Source organism: Crocodylus porosus, unplaced genomic scaffold (assembly GCF_001723895.1).
Source record: "Crocodylus porosus isolate Cpor-Errol unplaced genomic scaffold, CroPor_comp1, whole genome shotgun sequence".
Taxonomy (NCBI): Eukaryota; Metazoa; Chordata; order Crocodylia; family Crocodylidae; genus Crocodylus; species Crocodylus porosus.
The window spans coordinates 8,156,248-8,177,559 of record NW_017728950.1 but is presented as its reverse complement, the minus strand read 5'-3'; the positions used below and the strand labels follow the sequence as shown (position 1 = coordinate 8,177,559).

The window sequence follows — 21,312 nt, the reverse complement described above, 5'->3', positions numbered from 1 at the left end:
CACATGAAATCATGATTGGCTGTTTAGCTTTGATGTTTAAAAAAGGGAGGGGGAACTTACTGAGGAAATCATAATACAAAAAGTATAAGTTTGGGGAATACAGTGTTGTAAAAAATTGTTTGCAAGCAGTAATGCATGTACTATGAAACTGTTGAAAATGGCCTCATTTTCCTGTGGTATAGATTCATCCGAAGCATATTGTGGTGATTAAAGTATCTTGTTTACCTCCACAAGTACAGATCAAATAGAAGCTATTGTAATTTTTTTTTTTGAAGTTTTACATTAGAAAAAAGGAAATCTGATGACTACTAGTGAAATCCTGTTGGTTTTACTAAGTATGTAGTTCTAGAGTGGTTATTTACATAAGTATAATTTAGTTTTCTGTAACTTTGGTTTCAGGATTTCTCATTTTTGATGTTCTCGTGTTTTATATGAAACTTTACCTCCTAATGGGTTTTTATAGGATGGAAGTGCATCTAGGTCTAGAATGCTATTTTGACATCGTTTCTTGCATGTCTCACTGCCAACTGAAAACTTTTGTGGTCAGAGTTGAGCTACTTATCTCTACCTTGAAACCTTTCCTTGATCTACCGTGTTTTGTCCAAGAATTGTCTTTACTTTTAAGATTTGGCGACTTAAATTCTGGGAAAATTCCCCATCAGATCTGTAAAGTTACTATCTTGGTCACTTTCTAGTCTTTCCTCAAAGGTCATCTCTGCCATAATTTACAGAAGAGACTTTAGACGTGTATGGAGGTGTATATATGTTTAATTTTCACACTATAAATGATAGGAATAAACTGATATGGTTAGCAGGAACTCAGTGACATCATCTTCAAAGCAGTGAATCAGGAGAGAAAAGGGTTTGAATTTAAATTTTCCATTCCTGTTAGATACCTGTTTTGACCAAAGTGGTGAGTACTCAGTATGAATACTTGCACTGTAGTGTTTTAGGATAAACATGTAAATGGGGGAATGAATAAACTTATTAGATAATAACAGAATAAAACAAAATATTGCTGGTGACACCTTTTATCATTTAGTCATTATCAGTCTTTTAAGGATTTAATGTTTCAAGACCAAATCATGCAGTATTTCCGTGCTCCAGTTGTCTTTGCTTTCAATGGATTTATGCCTGACTAAAGACTTCAGAATTTTGCTAGAAAAAATTGACTTTCCGTTTCTTGATGCATAGCACCCTTCTTCTATTGCAGCTGTCAATTTTTAAAAATAAATGAACCTGGGTGTGTTGTTTAACAACTGTTTTATGTCATTATTACTAATCAAAATAGATATACCAAGAAGTATCGATTCCTATTAACGTATTAAAAAATGCAGTGACTAAATATATAGTGTATGCGAAACACTTGAAGCAATCACCTGTATCGTTTCAGTGCAAGGTCTCTGCTGTTAGTAATTCCATGATTTACTAGAAATCAAAGTGGAACAAACCTAGGGAGTTAAACAGAATTTAGAATGTATTCATATTTCTCTGAATTGCAGGGTTCAATACAAGTTACTGAGAACATACTGTGAACACCACCTTTCAGCCTTACTAATATTAGAAATTAAATGGAAAAGGAAAAAAACTTTACCAGTAGTAAATTTCAGGAATGTCAACTCATTAATTAAAGGCAGAAAGTAATATGTGCAATCCATCATTCTTGTGGAGTAGGAAACAGTCTATGCACTCCAAAAATGTTGCAAATGATGTAAATGAGACACAATGTTACATTTAATGCTGTTTATTCAGTTTCATGGTGTGTGTGTGTACACATGTATATAAAATATAGGTATGTATGTATGTAGAGTAAATTCTCTTTAGGGCTAAGCATAGGGACTGAAAGCCTCTGGATTAGGTTTTCTTGATAATGTTGACATTCAGGATAAATAGGATAAACAAAAAAAAATCATAGTTTTTTATAGTTGGGAAACTGAACTAATTAATTGGGCAAATATGCATCTTAAATGTTTCTATAACGGGTGGGCAAAATATAGCCCTTGGGCCATATTCAACCCACCAGGCCATTCTGTCCAGCCTGTAATTTAAAATAAAAATTTTAGAAAACTAATATTAATCTGCCCCTGGCTGCCTGTCAGAGATGACAGGAGTCAGGGACAGTAGGACCCGGGGGAGCCTCCAGCAGGATCAAGCGCTGGAAAAGCAAGTGTGATTTGGCCCTCCCCCCCTACCCGAGCCCCAGCTGGAGGTTTCTGCCTAGCTGGGGCTTCTGTAGGCTTCTGGCCTGGGGCTATTCCTGCACTGAGGGAAATACAGATGAGGTGGAGGGGTGGGGAGGGAGGCAGGGGAGGACCATGGGCGATCACTATAGTTCTTGGGGCCAGCCAGGCTGGGGTGGCTTCTGTGGTCCCAGCTGGGAACCATGTGGTGCTAGGGGAGGGGAGTAGGGCAATGGCTGTGACAGGCAGGGTAAGGGGCAGTGAGTGGGCACGTGGAGTGCAGTGACAGCCAGGTGGGAGCATGGGACCCACACCGGTGCACTGGGACCAGCACCAGCGGGGCCCAGAGCAAGGTGACAGGTGTCTGAGGTAGGGGCTGTCTGGGGCTCTGTGGAGCTGGGCTGCACTGCTCAAGCAGGGGGAGGACGGAGCCAGCCCAGCTCCACACACCCCCACAAACCTATACCCACCTTCCCACCCACACCCTTCACAATATACAAGAGTAAGACTTCATTTTAAGCCATTACACTATCACCTCTATGTACACTACACAAACGCATGCAACTCAGGACAAAAAAAATTAACGATTGTTGTAGTACATTTCATTTTTAGAACATAGTTTGGTATATTTCTGGTTCAGGGATGTCAACACTCCTTGCTGAAAGAAGTAATTTTGGGGGGGGGCAAAGGGAAGGACTTCTGGTGGCAGAAGTCGGGGGAGAGGGGTCCCAAGATGGTGACCAGGGTGTGGGGCACGTGTTGAGCAGCAGGGCTACCCATATGGTCCTCAATTGCTTGCCAAAACTAGATAAGCAGCCCACTGCCCAAAAGAATTGCCTGCCCCTGCTATATAATCTAAATAAGGTTACTCTAATAAAGAAATGATGAATAAGATTAAAGCCTCATTTATTCCTTTTCTGTGAAATAAAGCAGTATTTTATCCAATATTACTGTAATTACGTAAAACTGTTCTTAGTGAAGTGTGAATTTTAAAAGGGAAGTTGGGTGTTTAAACTTATACAGTGACTGACTTCAATAAATACTTCTGTAACCCATCTTATTGTAGAAATAACTTTGAAATGCATATAAGAAATGGTTCAAATTACTTAATTTCTTTATCAACCAGTGTTTTAACACATTGATTGTTAATATATCCAGTTTTACAAAGTGATATGGGGTATCTCTCAAATCCTGTCTCACGTGTATCACTCAGATGGCTGGGCTGTTAGATATGGAATTTTTTTAGATTGGAGGGAAAAAGGATTTATTGTGATTAGGTCATGCCCAGTAGTGGTTGGGATATTCTAGTGTTCTGTCAATGGCAGTGGCCAGTATTGGGTGCTTTAGAAAAATATAACAGAGACCCCATTGTGAGTAATTATGAAGACCTGTCTCTTGAGTTTCTTTTCAAATCCCAATAAATTCAGTCCTGTAAGGAATAGTCTGACACCTTTCAGGACAGTGGTGACTGCAGGACCTCCCAGTACCTATTCCATGGTGTGTTTAGGTCTTTGGTTACCCAATACTTACGGAATCTAGAGAATTCCAGAGGTAGCTTTTAGGAGATGGTATCTCAGAAAATTAGGTTATGAACCTCCATAACACTTAAAACAGTTTCTCAGCCCTCTGGTCTTAGAGCCACAGCACTTCACACAGTTTTGAGTAGGTTAACAGTTGGTGAAATTTTGAAATGGCTCACTTGTTAAGTTTGTCCACACCTGTCCTGAAGTAATTGTGAACTGGTTTCCCATCAATGATGCTTTGATTGCCGTGTGTATCTGTAGTCCTAGTTAGCATAAGGGGGAATATGTTGTGCTGTTATTTCAGGAAGCCCAAAGATAAAGAATCTTGAAGTGTAGCTGCAGCAACTCCTTTGTTGTAAGTCAACCAGGATATGTTCTTGGAAGGAAGCACTGTTATTTTCCGGTGCTTCTTTCATAAGTTAGGTGGGGTGACAGGAGGGATGGGAAGGACTGGGTGGAAAAGTGACTAGCTGGAAGAAGCTGGTTTTAAGCTACAGCTAGCTTGAATAAGCACAGCCCAAAAAAGAAGACTGGGATTCTGCAGTCCTCAAGGTCATGTGATTGCAAAGGCCAGATTGGGTGCACAGGCCAGTCCTGTGTGTTGGAGCCAGTGTGTGTCCTGCACCAGCCTTGTGTGCAAAGCACATTCTGGTTCCCATCCTCTGCAGTGCTTGCAGCAGATCCAAGCCCTGGCCCCTCACGCTGTATGCAGTGCGCGGGTCTGGTCCAGGACATGCGCTGCAGGCAGTACCTGACCCAGAGCAGTCCTCTGTGTTAGATCTGGTACACAGGGCTGGTCTGTGAGCCTAATTCAGACTAGCCCCAGATATAGCACATGGGGCCAGTCCAGCAGGGACACTGCATGCAGCATGTTTCCTGGACCAGCCCACATGCATTGTGTGCTACATGTGAGCAGGTCCAGACCAGTGTGTTGCATGCAGAGCTTGCAGCCAGAGTGGGCACACATACAGCACGTAGGTTGGTCTGAGACCCACAGGCAGCACTGTGGGCTGGATGATAGGGCACTGTGAGCTGTATCTTTGACATCTCTGGAGGAAACAGTTTGCTTGGCTTATAGCACATATGCCCAAAATGAAGGCTGATGAAAGATGAAGCGTCTCTGAATTGGCACCCTGACCCCAAAAGAGTTTTAAAAAACTTTATTATACGCATTTTAAAAACAAACGGTGAAAGTACAGAGGTGTATGGCCCTCTCAGGGACTCAGTACATTTGGTGGCTGACAATTGTTTTGTGCTGTGTTACCAGAGATTGAAACCCTTTGCCTCATCCCCTTCATGGAGTTATGCATGTAGAACCAGCTGTCCATCTTCACCTTTCAGATTGCCTCCCAGTGGTCTAGTATGACACAAACTGGTCCCTGTTTTCATAGATCTCATAGACATTAGGGCTGGAAGGGACCTCAGAAGATCGAGTCCAGCCCCCTGCCCAAAGGGCAGGAAGTGAGCTGGGGTCATAGGATCCCAGCAAGATAAGCATCTAGCTTGCTCTTGAAGGTCAATGTAGGTGCTTGAACTACCTCCGATGGCAGGCTGTTCCAGACCTTGGGGTCTCGGACAGTAAAGAAATTCTTCCTTATGGCCAGCCTGAAACGGTCTGGCAGTAGTTTATGACCGTTTGACCTCGTCATCCCTTGGGGCGCTCTGGTGAACAAACATTCCCCCAGTTACTGGTGGTCACCCCGATAAACTTATAGGTGGCCATCAGCTCACCCCTGAGCCTATGCTTCTCCAGGCTAAAGAGCCCTATGGCTCTCAGCCCGTCGTCGAAAGGTCTGTTTTCCTGACCTCTGATCACGCGCGTGGCTCTTCTCTGGACTCTCTCAAGCTTCTCCACATCCTTTGTTGTAAAGTGAAGTGTTCAATTTCTTGTGACACTTGTTCAGGTCAGGAAGAAGAAGAGTTAGAGGGTGTCCCCTGTGAGCTAGTTTCTTTGGCTTTTCAGTGTTACTGTCTTAGCCTGTCCCAGCAGGAAATTGGCCAGGGAGGTCACACTCCTTCAAAGAAAGGCTGGTCTTGAAAATAAACGTGCTTTATATCATGTAAGAGAGTGAATAAATAATCCCCACAAAGAGAACAGAGTACTTGGAACAGTACACAGTGTGATTTAAGCACAAATTATGGCAAAACGAGCTACTGTGGGAAGTGGGTTTATAGAGCCATGCCATTTTACAGTGGGGCATATTTAGGAGGAACCCTACAGCTCTTGAAGTATAACAGTTGTCTCTTCTTGGTTGGTTTTTACTGTTTGGTGGTTAGCAGGAGCATATCTTTGTGGTGCAGAAAGAAGGTGTATACATACTGTGCCAGATGCCCAAACCATGTCTGTAAGCCACTATAATTGGATTTTATCAAAGCAGGGTTAATGGGGATTTGGTGAGGTCAGAAGTCTCACTTTGACCATAGATATAGATATCTATATATAGATTAAATTTTAGAAGACAGAAGTGATGCATCAGCCTGCAGGAAATTCTTATGTAGAGTCTACTGTTAGAACGAATGATGAAACCTTCCAGGCAGTGGACAAGTTCACCTATCTTGGCAGTGTGCTGTCACGTGCAGTTCACTTTGATGATGAAACCAATGCAAGAATTGTCAGAGTAAGCATGGCCTTTGGCAGACTATGTGCAAATGTATGGGAGCAGAGAAGCATCAGTCAAGCAAACAAAACTGAGGGTCTACAAAGCCACTGTTACCAATCCTGATGCATGCATGCAAAACCTGGACAGTGTATAGATGCCATGCTATGAAGCTGAACCACTTTTATACGGGCTGTCTTGAAGAAACTGATGAGGATAAGATGACAAAAGAAGGTTCCAGACACTGAAGTTCTCTCACAGGCAGGCATTCCAAGCATCCACACTCTGTTGATGAAATCACAGATGAGATGGGCAGGCCATGTCACCAGGGTATTAGATGAAGAACTACCAAAGAAGATCTGTGACAAGTTAAAGGAGGGAAAGAGCTCTCAGGAAGGCAGGAAGAAATTTTTCAAGGACTCCCTCAGGTCATCCTTGAAACTTCTCAGCATTAACCTGAAATTTCGAGAAGATCTTGCTTGCGATTGTTCCACCTGGCAAAGACTCATCCACGCCGGACCTACAGTCCAGTAGGTGTCATCCATACTGATAAACACTTATTCATACTGTCACCTACAGTCTACAAGTGAGGGAGAACTGCTGAGGCAGAGCAGAAGTGCAAATGGTCTAAATCTCGCAACAGCAGCACATCCACTGTTGATCAAGCAACCCAAAATGACATCTCTTGCTCAGTGTGCCACGGATGGTTCAAAGCACAAATTGGCCTCATCAGCCACTCACGTATTCACAGAAACCAAACCAACTAGTGATGCCATGATTATCTTCAAAATTGAGGAACAAATAGCACCAGCAGTCCAGACTGAAGAAACACGAAAAATATAAAATCTGCACCTTTTTGGAGACATTGCTTAAATATACCAAAAAATAACTTGCAGGGTTTTTTTAAATTAAATCTGTATCCTGAAGTAGGAAGCATGCCAAACATCCCACTGCTCTAATGGCTTTTATTTTTTGCCTTATTTGGCCTAACTCATCATCCTTGTTAACTTTTTGGAGGAGAGATTCTGTGCACTCCTGACATTTTTTAACTACTGCTCAGAAATTAACCTAGACATGAATATACTTCTCTTTGAAGTCACCATTCAGAGTCCTTTTCTGCAGAGTATGGATTAAGTGCTTGTCTGTAGCTTGAAACTATTTAATTGAATTAAATAAAAAGTAACAACAAAAATCTATTTGCTAGAATAAAGAATCACTAATTCATTAGATGATATCTCGTCCAAAACACTATGAGGAGTATTCCTAGTTGGACAAAATGAGAACCGTACCGTAACAAAGTTCCATGAGAAACTTCTCTAAACAACTTTATCATATTTGTCTTTAGAACCTTTCTTGAAGCTTTTGATATGACCTAACAAGGTAGGCCCAAAGTCAAGACCTTCTTGTTATCCTGTGAATTTAATACTCCAGAGACATGATTCTCAGTCAGGGAGCCATGATGCTCTGGGGTGCCTTAAGATCCTTGCAGCGTTAAATAACTTGAAACATTAAAATAATTTGAAACGTTAAAATAACTTTGGTCATTTACAAAGCATTCTTTAAATTAGAATTTAAGACTCTACTTCTTTTAGGCTTTTAAAAGCAGCAGCCCATAGAATAACAAAAATGCTTCTGTAAGCTGTCAGAATTTCAGCTGGACAGGAGGAGTCAATATAAGACATAACATAAAAAGTGTTGGTGTAAACACTTTTGTGCTGCTACTGCATACTTAACTACATTTTTTACTCAGTTTTTATCCTTCAGAAAAGTAACTCTTACAAATCATATAAGATCATCTAAATATAATATTGTTTATCAAGTTGGAAGCTATAGTGAATATCTCAGTGGTCTGCTAGGTACCTCTGAGGAATATTATACAGCAGTAATTGTGGGAAGCTTGAGTGGACCTTAGGAATCATGGATTGCTTGATTGTAAATCTCAGTGGCATTTGTCTGAAGCACTTTGCCTTGTTCTGATTTTTTTTCTTCAAATGGTTGTCCATATCTTTTTCTACCCTTGGTACTTGAACATCCCATGTGTATGAAGTCATTCTTTTGATCAGCAGTGTCAGCTGGAATAATGCTTATGCTTTAGATCTCCTCCCACCCATGGACATGAAGGAAAGAACAGGCCAATCCATATCCCATTTTCTTCTTAACTGCCTGTGGCAGAAGGATACAATCCTTGCTTATTGGTGACTCTCCAGCAGTTAATGATTTATATTGTATAGCAAGCTTTAAGGCTTCCCATTTTTCCCACCTGGCCATTATGTCATGCAGTGATGGACGTGGTACTTTTGTGTTTAAGTATATCCCTGAGGGCACTGTGACCACTGAAAGTGAAACAGCTTTCAATATAAACCTACCCACCATCTGTTCCTGTGCTATTAGAAGTTGTCTTCTGCTTGAAAGCATGGCAGAAGCTTTGGTAACTGTGCCCTCCCTGCCCCACTCCCTCTTCCCTTCCCACCCCCATGAAGCAATACGCATGCCCAAGACAAAGTTTATGGCATGTGTCTAAACATCACGCTAAGGGTGATTACGTAACATTTTTTTGTGGTTTGATTCACTGTAGCTCTAGTAAGGATCCTTTGATGGTATAGAAATATTTGATTCATAAGAGATAGGACTCCTCCAGGAAAAAAAAAAAAAATCCTGTACTGCTAAGTGGAAGAGATTTACAACTTGGTGTGACATCAGTTATATCCCTTTGTTGCACGGATCTCTGCTGTATTGGATAACTTGCATGCTCTAACTGATTAGTCTGTTAAGGTATGCCTGACAACCACTGCTGAATATCCCTCTCTTAATTAAGGCTGTGCAGTCTTTCCCAACATGGTATGACTTTGTTCTTTGGAGGCCACAACAAAGAATTGGAGAATGAGTATCTATTGTTTTCATCCCAGAAATTATATTTATTGGTTTTACGGTGTGTGAAACTATTGACAGTTGCACTAATTTAGACCCTCAGATATTAATAAAGCCCATTCTATCAGGGCATAGGCAGCCACTACTTCTTCCTAGGAAAGTATTTCTCTTTTGGTCATCTGTAAAGCAGATACTTCAGTTGCATGCCATATTTTACGAAGTGTTCTTCCACAGAAAAAAGTATCCAAGGCTGACGCTGATTTGGGCAGAACTATGCTGCAGTACTTAAGTGGACCCTAAGCTACTGCCTCTTTATATTAGATTGATAATGACAGGTCTTTTTGGCTGTTGGGCTGGATGACTGGCTCCAGGTCTGCCCAGGGGCTGGATCTAGTCTGTGAGCCTGATCCAGCATGCAGTGCTGGCCTAGTCAGGGCCCAGTGCAGGCACATGGAAACAGCCTGCCCAAGAACTGATGCAGTTCCCCCATCACCAAATTTGCGGACCCCTGGCAGATTTACGTGGGTCCATGGGCTGGGGAGTTGAGCACCCTGTATTAGTTTATTGTAATATAATTAGAATTTGGATTGACACACATCTCAGTGTACTGTGATTACCGTAACTTCTTACTCAACAGATCTCCTCGTTTAGTTCCGGGCTCTAATGACATGTTTTTTCTATTGTTATACCTTCAGAGTTGATATGATTTTGACCTAGATTGTTTTCTTTGTAGAAAGGTGCAGCTGACTTGCTCTGCAGACTTACCTGCTTATGGATTATCAATAAACAACACAATATGCCTTTAAGAGCTTAGATTAAATCTGAAGTCACTACTTAGAGAAAAAAAATCTTTTGTTGTTGTTGTCGTCTTCTGTATGCTATTTACTTGTATGTTACTCAGAATTGATGTAGAATCAGTAGGGATGCTTTAAGCTTGTAGTGCTATTTTTAGAGTTACTTTTCAGTGTAAAACACACTTTAAAAGAGCTCTGAGAAATATGGCTTCCTAATAATAGCAGTAATCATGAACATTTTTCTGCAGTATAAATCAGTTAAACAACATAATTTGCTTTATAGAAACAGTTTATAAATAATTATGAAATATTGAAGTTTTTAAAGAAATGTTAGTGTTCACCAATATGATTCTTCCTAAATGTCACAGTAGAGCACAAGTAGAAAATTAACAATAAATTATATAACTGATCTTGAAATATCTATATTTGTGATTACTTTCAATATTCTGATTTTTAATTGATCATATTGAGGGTTTCAGTTTTTTGACTTGATGTTTGATCATATCCATTTGATATAATAGTTACGCAGCTTATTACAAATTATTATTTGGGAGCCATGGAGGTTATACAGTAGACCAAGCTATTTTTAAAAACTGTCCTTCTGTTTAATATCTCCTTTGTGTATGTCTTGAGTGAAAACATTAACTTTTTTTTAAGTTTATTTACCATATGGTCATATTTGATTTAAATAGAATTTTGGACAGAAGATTGTATAGGTAACTATGAACTTAGTCCTTTGCACTTGTTTATTTACTTTGAATACAACATAAAGTTAGCTTGTTTTGGATTGTCAAAGAAAATAATTATATATATTTCTTTGTAGTCAGTGCTTTACTGATTTTATTTTCATAGTTATTTTCTGTACGTATATCTTAGCTATTTCTGTGAAGTGAGTAGGAAGATCTGTGTGGTATCTGAAACTTTTGAGTCACATTTTAATCATGCAGGCACATGTATTTAGTCCGCAAAGCACAAGACTTCTTTTTACGCAGGCAAGTGATTTGTTTTTAGATACTGTGGTAAAGTTTTTAGTAGTGCTTGGCTTTGATTTTTTTTAACAGAGATATCAAGCAAAAGGCTGAAAATCTAGAAGATCGCTTGCTGATAGTTAAATAGAAACTAGTACTGATTACATGTATTATGGCTTTGCCAGCAGCAACTTTTTAAAGAGAATTTTTCTTACCAGAGGAAACTTTGAGGGGCATTGATTTGAAGCATCTGTTTAAAGAATAATTGTCACAACTGTTTGTTTGTTTATTTTGATGCATATAATTAACAAAGATTATTAGTTTGCCTTAAATAACAAAAGTTGTTTTTCCCTAGTCTGACCAACTTGATCTTTAAAGTAAATAGTTTGTTAAATTAGTTTTGCAGTTCTTATGCAAATCTGTAATGCCACAAAAACAAGTTTGTGACTTCATTCCTGAATGAAGCAACATTTTGGTTATGAGAGATTAAAAAAATGGAAAATTATTGCCAAGTTGCAGGGAAAGCTGGTACTGAATTAACAGTCCAAGTTTCATTGTAAGCAAGCTACAAACCTTGCTCACAAATAGTTATGTGTGCATTCCATTGGAGGAATCAGTGGCGGCAGGATTTCACTTTTTCACTTTTCAGTGGGATTTCCACAGGTGCATCTGAGTGCAAAGTTATTTGTAGGATAACTGGCAGGTGTCTTTGTTTGGAAATAAGCTACAATAATATATCGAAGCTGGATTTGTGCTTCTGTACTTCAGTTTCAGAAGTAAGGGCTTGTTGCAAGAAGGAATGTAGATAGATACCCATTAAATATCAATGTAACCTGTTGTAATTAAATTACAACAGATTAAATGATTAATTGGTATGGCAGCCCCTGGCCTGGGTGACATGGGGCTGCTTCAGCTCACCCTATGGGGTGCCCCTGCCACCAATGGAGCGCTTCCAGTCGCCCGAAAAATGGTGGGAATGCAGCAGCTCCCCAGGGCCTAGCCTCACAACAGACAGGGTGGGAGGCTGGGTCCTATTGGAGCCCAGGTCTGGGCAGGGCACGCCATGGGGCTGGGCCACAGGCCCAGGGGAGTTGCCCTGCACACGCTCTTGTTTCTACCTTGCCTTGCCAGGCCCTGTGGCAGCTGTAGCAGTAGAAGGCACTGCACTTGGCATGGCGTGGTAGTGCTGGGCTCCAACCCATAGCTCTTTGAAGTCAGACTGGGCAGGGGGGTGGACAGACTGAGGCCTGGGCCTGCGCCTGCCCTCCCCTAACATGGAGAAGGGGTTGTACCCAGTTCCCCAGAGCAATGTGGGGAGCAGGGGGTTCAAAGAAGTCCTGCCTCGTAGGCAGCACAGCCCAGGAAACCAGTAAGGGCCTGCAGCCACCGGTGCTCATCTTCCCAGGGCCAGCTGCAGCAGCCAGCAAGGGAGGGAGGAGGTGCCTGCTTCCCTTCCCTGCACCCTCCTGCACTGCTGCAGCTGGCCCCAGGAAGCCATGTGTTAGTGGCTGCAGACCCTCGCTTCCTGGGCTGTTCTGCCTGCTACAGAATGTGGCTTGTACACTTGCTTGTAGACTCACTGTCACCTGCCATAAACAGTCTGGGCTCAAGGCCAGGTCCCTGCCACCTGCCAGAGAGTCTGTACAGCCTATTAGGTATTAGTCACGCCTCCTTCTCCCCTATACTCGTTCCTCCTCTTTGCTCCTCCCTCACTCTGTCCCCCCCTCCCTCCCACCCTCTGCATGGCTTAGCTTTTAGGTATTAGTCACCCCTCCCCCATGCCACTCCTCCCTCTCTCTGCACCTAGCTTTTAGGTCTCAGTCACCTTTCCCTGTTTCATCCCCTTGCCACCTCCTTTCTCGTTTTGTCCTCTCCTGCCCTGCCACCTTCTGGTTCCTGCTGGGGCACAGTGGGGCTTCCCTTTTAACTCTGCTTCCCTGCTAGACTGTGCCCGCCCCAGGCTAAGTGATAACCAGTAAACTAGAATCAATTATTGCTGAGCTCATTGGTTAAACCAGAGGCAGGCAAAATGGTGGATCTGGCAAGCAGCCAGACTCCATTTCCCAGCAGCCCCTACTCACATATCTGTGGTCAGTTTCCATGAAGAGCCCAGGAGTGGTGGGGCCAGGATTTTGCAGTGGTGACAGCATGGGCTGGAGCAAGGGCAAAGCCGAGATTTGTTGCCTGTATGCCCTCCATGCAAAATTCTGGCCCCAGAGCAGCTTCCTGCCCAGCCACGTGCCCTGCTAGTGCTGTTTGAGCCAGTCTCTGTGGAAAACCTGCCCACCTGCATGCCCTGCCAGCGCTGCTTGGGCCGTCTCCATGGAAGTCCTAGCCCCACACTGCCATGGTCCCACAACTCATGGGGTCTCCATGGAAACTGGCTATAGCAACATGGGCAGGGGCTGCTGGGAAATCAAGTCTACCACAGGCCAGATCGGGCCCATGGGCTGGACTCCACCTGCGCCTGGGTTAAGCAATTGATTAATTACATCCCTAGATATAGGTATGGTTGGTAATTAATTAGGGCTAAGCTCAATTTCTGTACACTTAACTAACTTGCATTCATACAGCACCATTCTTAATATGTATTAACTGGTAGGAAAGTGTCTTTTATATTGTTGTTTGAAAACAGTTGGGTCATGGATCCTTACGTCACAAGTGTACCATCATTCATTTGTGCAGTTTTTGGTCCTGTGAGCGTCATCCCAAATGCCTTAGTATCCCTCCAGGACCAACATTTATCTTTATACATATTCTCTTTATCGCTCTGTTGATGGGTTGTCACTTTATTACTTGATTGTTGGCATGCAGCTAGGTTAGGCCTTTTTACCATTAGCTACTATAATGCTGTACAACTTCCCCCTCCTTCCTACCCAAGATGTTCAGAAGATTTGGATTTCTTTGCCCGTTGCAGGAAAGGTGAAGGTTCAGGAAACTCCAGAGAAGAAAAATTGCAACAAAGATCATTGCAGTGTTGCTAAAGGGATGGCCAACTGGTATCACAACCTGGATGCCCTGTAATTCCAGACCAGAAATAAGAATCTGAAATTGTCTTAAAAGAAAGCTAACCAGAAAAAAACTGGACGCTAAGCAGTACTCCTGTTACGTGTATAAGTACTGAGGAGCCAGACTGAAGTTTGTCACTGTATGCCACTTTTGAATCAGTTTGGGGCAGACAGCACTAAGGCAACTGAGAGCAGCAGGAGGTCTGGGTCTGATTTGAAGTCTGATAATGAAGACTTGCTTGAAAGCCAGGATTTCTGTAAATTGCAAGATTTTATGTGGATACTAAGCCCATAAGAAAATCAAGACAACACTGATAAGCACACCAGCTTCCCAGGCCTGGAAAAGGGCTCTTACCCAGTAAGTATCCTTCTTTTGACTGACTTAAATTAGATTTAATTAAAAGTAGCTGGTATTCTATTCCCTGTTATACACTGGGCACCACTGTGTTGGACAGGTGTGTGTATAACTTCAGTTCCATCTTCCCTTCAATATAGGTTCAAAATAACAACTGCAACATGATGGCAGAGTGAATCTTACCATGCTCCTTCAAAACTTTTCTGCTACTATCATCACCTACAGAGCTCCCTACCTTTCATTCTTAAATCCTTTTGCTATAGCAGCATTCTTCCATCCCCCGTGGGCTTACAGAGTGACTGCATGAAGGGCTGGATTGAAAACCACATTACTACAGTGAGAATTTAGTTGCTAACTTTTCCTTAAAGGTCTGGCTGCAGGCCACTGTTGTTTTCTTTCTTTTTTCCCTTGTGTTCTCAAGAAGACAATATCACTGTGTTTCCTTGGGCTGCTTTAGACTTGAGAAAAGAAAACCTTATGATCGAAATGTGTCTGAATACAGTGCAAACTAGGAATTGTGTTCAAACTGTGAGATAGGTATAGTAATTATCAGTGCCTCTTTTTTTAGGCTGCAGCCTTCATAAGATGTTATGGGGTGTTTCAAAGTATTGTATATAATAGCACTGCATGAGGTATTTTCTTTGCATTTTTTTTCAGGTACAAAGCATTGCATCTCAGCAATAGAAATATAGTGGAAAATGCTTTTTTGTAGTGTGCTACTTTTACTAGCAACATTTTACTAGCAAATAAACTGCTCAAGAAACCTGAGAATGCATAGCAATTGCAAGATGACGACCAGAACACAACTAACCCAAAATGTTTTGAACCGTCATTGCAAAACTTTGTTTTGCATATCTATAGAAGATGCAAATATGGAATCTTAGATATAGAAGTTGGAGAGAGAGATATGGAAGGTGCAGATACAGAAGTTTCCTATTATGGCTCTAACAGTGCAGGGTGGAGCTGCCATGTCATTTGTTCCATTCAGAACATTGGGCAAAGGACAATTCTGGTGAATAAATATTGATGCATATCTTGCTGGGCTCTACTTATCTTTCCTAATAAGAGCTTTTTTCTGCTTCTTGGTCACATGAAACAGCAGTTTGCCCTGCAGCAATAAGCAATGCCCACGTAGGTGCAAATGTAGTTAGTTATTAACATGGCCAACTTGAGCCCCTGCATCACCCTCTCATGCCTCAAAAGCCCTGCCTTCCAGCGTACCACTGTGAAATGCAGACAAGCTGCTCTTTGTTAGACCCTCCAGATCAACGACTCACACTGGTGCTCCATAGTTCTGCTAGGAATAGATCGAGGGTTCATTGTATCGGGGTTGCAAGGCACATGGGAAATAAGGTAGAAATCAGTTTCCCAACTTTCAAACCTGGGAAGTTTGGGAGGATGGAATCTCAAAGTTGGGCTGTTGGGGAGAGACAATCTTTTTAATAGAAATTGAACTAAGATCAAAAACTCTTCCCCTCCCCCCCCTTTTTGGGGGTGATATCTTGGACCAAATTATAATTTTTGAGAGAGAGGTTAGACATGCTTTTGGGGATACATTTTCTTCAGGCCACAACAACATTCTAATCTGGCTGCAGTAATTACTTGTTACTTTTCTTACCTTTCACAGAATCTGCACCTGAGTAATCAGGCCATTAATGCCTAACATCTAGCAAAACCTGAGGGGGAAGAAGAGGGGAATGGAAGAGGAAAAAGCATTTGAATTGCTAGGAAGTGCAAGGGAGTGAAGCCTGACAAGTCAGGAAGTACAGAATAACTTTCAGGGCTGAGAGGGAGAAGGACAGAGGCATACCAGGAACTGGAACTGAAGAGTCTACCTGTTGCTGTCTACAATGAGTTTCGTGGTGGACAAGGAGGCAATGGAAAAGAACAAGGAGATAGAGGCAGCTTTTGGAGATCATAAAAGTTTCTGTGGAAAACATATTCCATCAGAGCTCCTCTGTTGGACCAGTACAACAGCCTCAAGCAAGTGGAACCAGATCATGGCTATAGATTCTCAAGAAACCTACAAATGTGACTGCGGAAGTGGTTTCTGTGAGCCTACGTTTGAGTGCTCCAAATGTAGAGGGTTTCTGCCATTTTTTTTTCCAGCCTTCGTGAGTCCTGGAGAATGACAAGGCCTTAAGCAACCCATGACTATACTTTAAGGCTGAAAACTGTGTGTACTTTCGTTCTTTGGGATGGTTTGAACCGATAATTCTGAACAAGTATTTTTTCCTTTTTTAGTTGTAGTTTTACTGTGTGTACTTTTGCACAGTTTCTCACAGCAATAATTATATGCTTTTGCACTTGAACTTTGTAGAAATTAAGTTGTTTCATTCAACTGTAATTTTGAAAATAAAAATTGCATAAATTCTATAAAAGTACGTTGAGCCTTGAAAATTAAATTTAAAATAGAACAATGAACCTTTGACCCCAGTACTTTTTCCTGCCATGGCAGGGGGTCGGACTTGATGATCTGCTCAGGTCCCTTCCGATCCTACCAACTATGAAACTAGACCAGGCTTGTTCAACATATGGCCCGTGGGCCGCCATGCAGCCCACCAAGCTGTTTTCTATGGCCCAAGGTGCTGCAACAGGAAACTAAAGTAAATGCTGTTTACTTTCGTTCCCACCCTTTGTCCCTCCCCCAGCCCCTCAGCAGCTTCCTAATGGCTGCTGAAGGGCTGGGGAAGGTAGAAGGTTCCCACATGCACTGTGTCAGCTTGACATTGCCGACGTGGTATGGCTCCTTCCCTCCCCTCCCCTCCCCCCATTTTATGGTGTCCTTTTCTAGCCCTGCCCTTCATCATTTGCATGCTGGCCCTGCCCTGTGCTAGTCCTCACCAGCCATGCGGGCTGGAGCAGGTCGCGGTGCGGCGGGTGCGTGCGGATGCCGGCTTGGAGGGATGCTGCGGCCAGGCCCACCGGAGATGCTGCTGTGGCTATGGTTGTCGGGGCGGGAAGCTGGCACTGCTCCCGCCTCCCCACATCCCCCTGCGCCTGCAGACATCGCACTGGGGGTGGTGAGTCGCAGGCCCCAGGGAGGGAGGGAGCCCTGCTGGTTGGGCTAGGGCTGTCCTGGGGAAGAGGGAGCAGGGAGGTGTCCCTGCACGTCCTGCACCCACCTGTAGGGTCCCCGCTTGTCCCCATGGCTGCTGAGCCCAGGCACACAGGTATGGGAGCATCCTCGAGGCCACCTAGGTGGTAGGGAGGACACGGCAGGGTCAGGCGGCGCCCGTTGACCCCTGCACCCCTAGGCGCGGCTGGACTGGACAGGCTGCACGAGCACTTGCTCCTGCTGGCCCACTGGATGAGAAGAAATTCATGATCTGGCCCCACATTCAAAAAGGTTGGACACCCCCGCTCTGGACCTCACTAACTGTGACACCTTAGAATATAATCATACCTCATATAGTGAAAGTAACTCAACATATTTTTCATGAAATATGAATGAAAAATTACACAAAGCAAAAGAAAAACACAACTATATCTAGAAACTGAGTTTCAAATAAAAAATTTCTGCATTTGGTCCAACAATCCAGGTAATCTATCACTTTGAAGAGCATGGCTTGCTGGCTACTGATAAAATCTGAGGCTTTGCCTCCCAATCCTTGGTGGGCTTTGCATTCATAGGTGTGCAACACAGTGTATAGCTGTAATATAGGGCTGGTATTGCTAAGCCTCTAGCCTTATCATGAAATAATGACCTCTTCCCATCAGTCTTTCAAGTGCTGTCATCTGCAGTTGCTCAGATGATAGTTCTTTTTTACGATCCTATTGTCCAGTAAAGACTTCATCAGCCAGGTCAGGAGGGGGATGAACTGGGTTTTCAGAAAAATGAAGCATTTCTAAGCCATCCATGTCCATAATGGTGCCTATAGAAGTAAATTAATTAAATCAAAAGTTAGAATTCCTGAAGATGAGCATCATGAGCTTTTCCAAATTTCTTTGGCTTAATGTTGGTGAACCTGCTGCGGTGATCAACTACATTTGGAATACAAAGAAGTACTTTTTTAATGAAAGCCATGGCTGGGGGCATGGAGAAATGGCAAAAGAGGAATGTATCAGTTTTCCCCAATGAAGTTTGGGAACCCTCTAAACTCAAAGTCATAAAAAGTCACCTCAGGCTGGCATGTCTTTTATAACACAGATTGACAATACATCTCTGGGGTCTGACTGCATATATCAAATTGATTAGTTACTAATTATCTGGTTAGCACCCACATTTGAGGAGTTTTCAAATAGCAATGACCACACATTTTGAATACTCAGGGAGTTATGGTGTCAGTGTGCCACCACTGCAGATCTGGGTTAAATTTTGCACAGATCTACACAAAAGAGCCTATGGCATCCTGAAATTCTGCAGCCAGTTCTTTCCAATCAGTATGTGTTCGATAAACCCAGACATGATTCTGTACCAAGTCAAACTAATATAAGGAAGGTTCTTTCGGACATAGCTGATGTATATCTTAATCCTATTTCTTCTCCCCCACCCCCCGTGTTCTCCCAGTGAAAGCACTGGTAGCTACATCTGGTTGTGTTGAAACCATTGCAGAAGCTGGTTAGTTCAGTGTCCTGGCTGATGCTGTGTATTTGTGATGAACAGCATAAGGAGCTAGGGTACTCTTATTGGTACCAGCTAGTAACAGTTTGAACGTGGTTTTGGCTAGCTGAAGAGGAGATGGATCATGGTAATGTGAGAGAAGAATCATGTTGGGGTCAGGTTGTTTATTTTTTCTGGGTGGCTTCTGTTACTTTGTCATGATGCATATATATGGGCTTAATATGGGGTTGTACAGTGACTTCCTGTACAATTAGCCAGCTGGCTGAGGATGGGCACACTTGCTATGTATCATATAGCATGCAATAGTTAGTACTCTTCCCTTCACCTCTAACCTCCATGTAGACAGGAGCTGAGCAAAGAAAAACTTTTCTGGTGTGTGGTGTATAGCCTCTTGCTCAGAATCCTCAGCCTTGGGACATTTGTTGAAAGTGGGTGTGATAACAGGATAGACTCTGCAGATATGGGGTTTCATCTGTAGTCTGTGGAAGAAACTGAAGCTACATCATGACTCACACGATATACAGTTACAAAATATATTTTTCAGATACTGTAATAGCATTAGATTTTGGCAGAATTGCACTATCTCCAAACAGACAACACTTACTGCCTCATTAATGCAGAAACCCAGAGAAAAAATTGAGAGCAAAAGAACAAATAGTGGGAAGACTAGGTAAAAGAGATGCAAAAGTTTATCCTCAGCCATGATATGCATAGTTTCTTCAGTACAGTTGAAGCTATCTGTGGGCCAAGCACATGAGGAACTGTCTCGCTGAGGCCCAAAGGTGGAACAGTATTCTTTAAAGACAGCTCCACCATCAATGCAAAATGGAAGGAACACTTGCAAGAGCTTCTGGACCAAGATTATAATGTCAAAGATAATACCATCAAAGCTATTCCACAACACCCCATTAATAACTACCTTGCAGACCCACCAACATATCAAGAGGCCTTGAAAGTCACTAGGCAGATGAAAAGCAACTAAGCATGTATGTTTTGATGGAATACTAGCTGAAATTTATAAACACAGTAGAAAAAAGCTCTCACCAACTAAATGCCATTATTCTGAAAATCTTTCAACTTCAACAGATTCCTCATGACTTGAGAGATGCCAGAATTGTAACTGTATTCCAGAAAGGAGATAGATGAGATTGAAACTATTACTGTGGCATTGCACTCCTGTCCATAGCTAGGAAGATCTTACCTGTGTTCACCTCAGTGGAGTCACCCCCCTTGCTGAGGAGATTCTACCCGAGCCCCAGTGTGGTTTCAGACCATCCAGAGGTACAATAGACATAATATTGGTTGCTAGAGAGCTTCAGGAGAAGTGCTGGAAGCAGCACTGAGATCTTTACATGGCCTTCATTGATCTCACTAACGCCTTTGATTCAATCAATAAAGGCTCTGTGGATGATCCGGATGAGATTTGGATGCCCGCCAAAATTTGTTGCCATCATCAGATTTGTTCGTGACAACATGACAGCAACAATTCTAAGCCCTGGATCAAAAACAGACCCTCTCACTGTTAGAACTGGAGTCAAGTAAGGATTCATGATTACATCAACACTTTTTTCCATCTGTATTGCAGCTATTCATTGCTGGTAGACTTCCATCCAGGGTCAGCATCTAGTATCACATAGATGGGAATCTCATTAATATCAACAGGTTACATTCTGAATCCAAGATAACTAACATCTCCATAACCAGCTTCAGTATGTTAATGATTGTGTTGTGTGTACTCAATCAAAGCTCCAGGTCACTCTCGACTGCTTCTGTGAAGTGTATGAAATGCTTCAACTTAGGGTTGGCAAGCCAGTCAACTGACTGTGTATTGTTTTCACTGGTCAAAGATTATAGCAATTTTACACAAAAACCTATTTTTTTTTATAGTTTTCTTGACAGAAATATGACATTTTATTGATTTTTGATACAACGGAGGATTTATGCTTTTTCTGTGTATTATTTGGACCCGTTGTAATTTTTTACAATTTTTTACTAATATTTGACCAGTCAATTGACCAAACTTTATTTAACTATTCAAATACCAAATCCTACTTTAACTTACCTTCAACTTGACAAAAACCAAGATACTTTACCAGCCTACTCTAACCAACCAGCTGCTCCCCCACCTATTACAGTTAGAGTCTCATAGTTTCATAGTTCCATAGTTACTAGGGTCGGAAGGGACCTGAGCAGATCATCAAGTCCGACCCCCTGCCATGGCAGAAAAGAGTACTGGGGTCAAATGACCCCAGCAAGGTGATTGTCAAGCCTTGTCTTAAAGATTACAGAAACGTGGTGGGATGAAACGCATGATTGCCCATGCAATCATGTCAAGGGCTATAGGCTGTACAGGAGGGACAGGATAGGAAAGAGGGGTGGGGGCGTGGTGCTCTATTTTAAGGAGGAATACACATCCTTGTTAATTAGCAAGGAGCCAGGGGAGGGGCACTCTGAA

The 21,312-nt window shown here is 42.4% G+C and overlaps 1 protein-coding gene and 1 long non-coding RNA gene across 4 annotated transcripts in view; both read left to right on the top strand.

Moving 5' to 3' along the window:
- The window catches only part of AUH (AU RNA binding methylglutaconyl-CoA hydratase), a 179,135-nt gene that overhangs the window by 36,857 nt on the left and 120,966 nt on the right, over nt 1-21,312 (top strand). The window lies entirely within an intron of this gene.
- LOC109323457 lies at nt 12,643-16,677 on the top strand. Its single transcript, XR_002104674.1, has 2 exons — nt 12,643-14,296; nt 15,921-16,677. It is a non-coding gene; the product is annotated as an uncharacterized LOC109323457 (long non-coding RNA).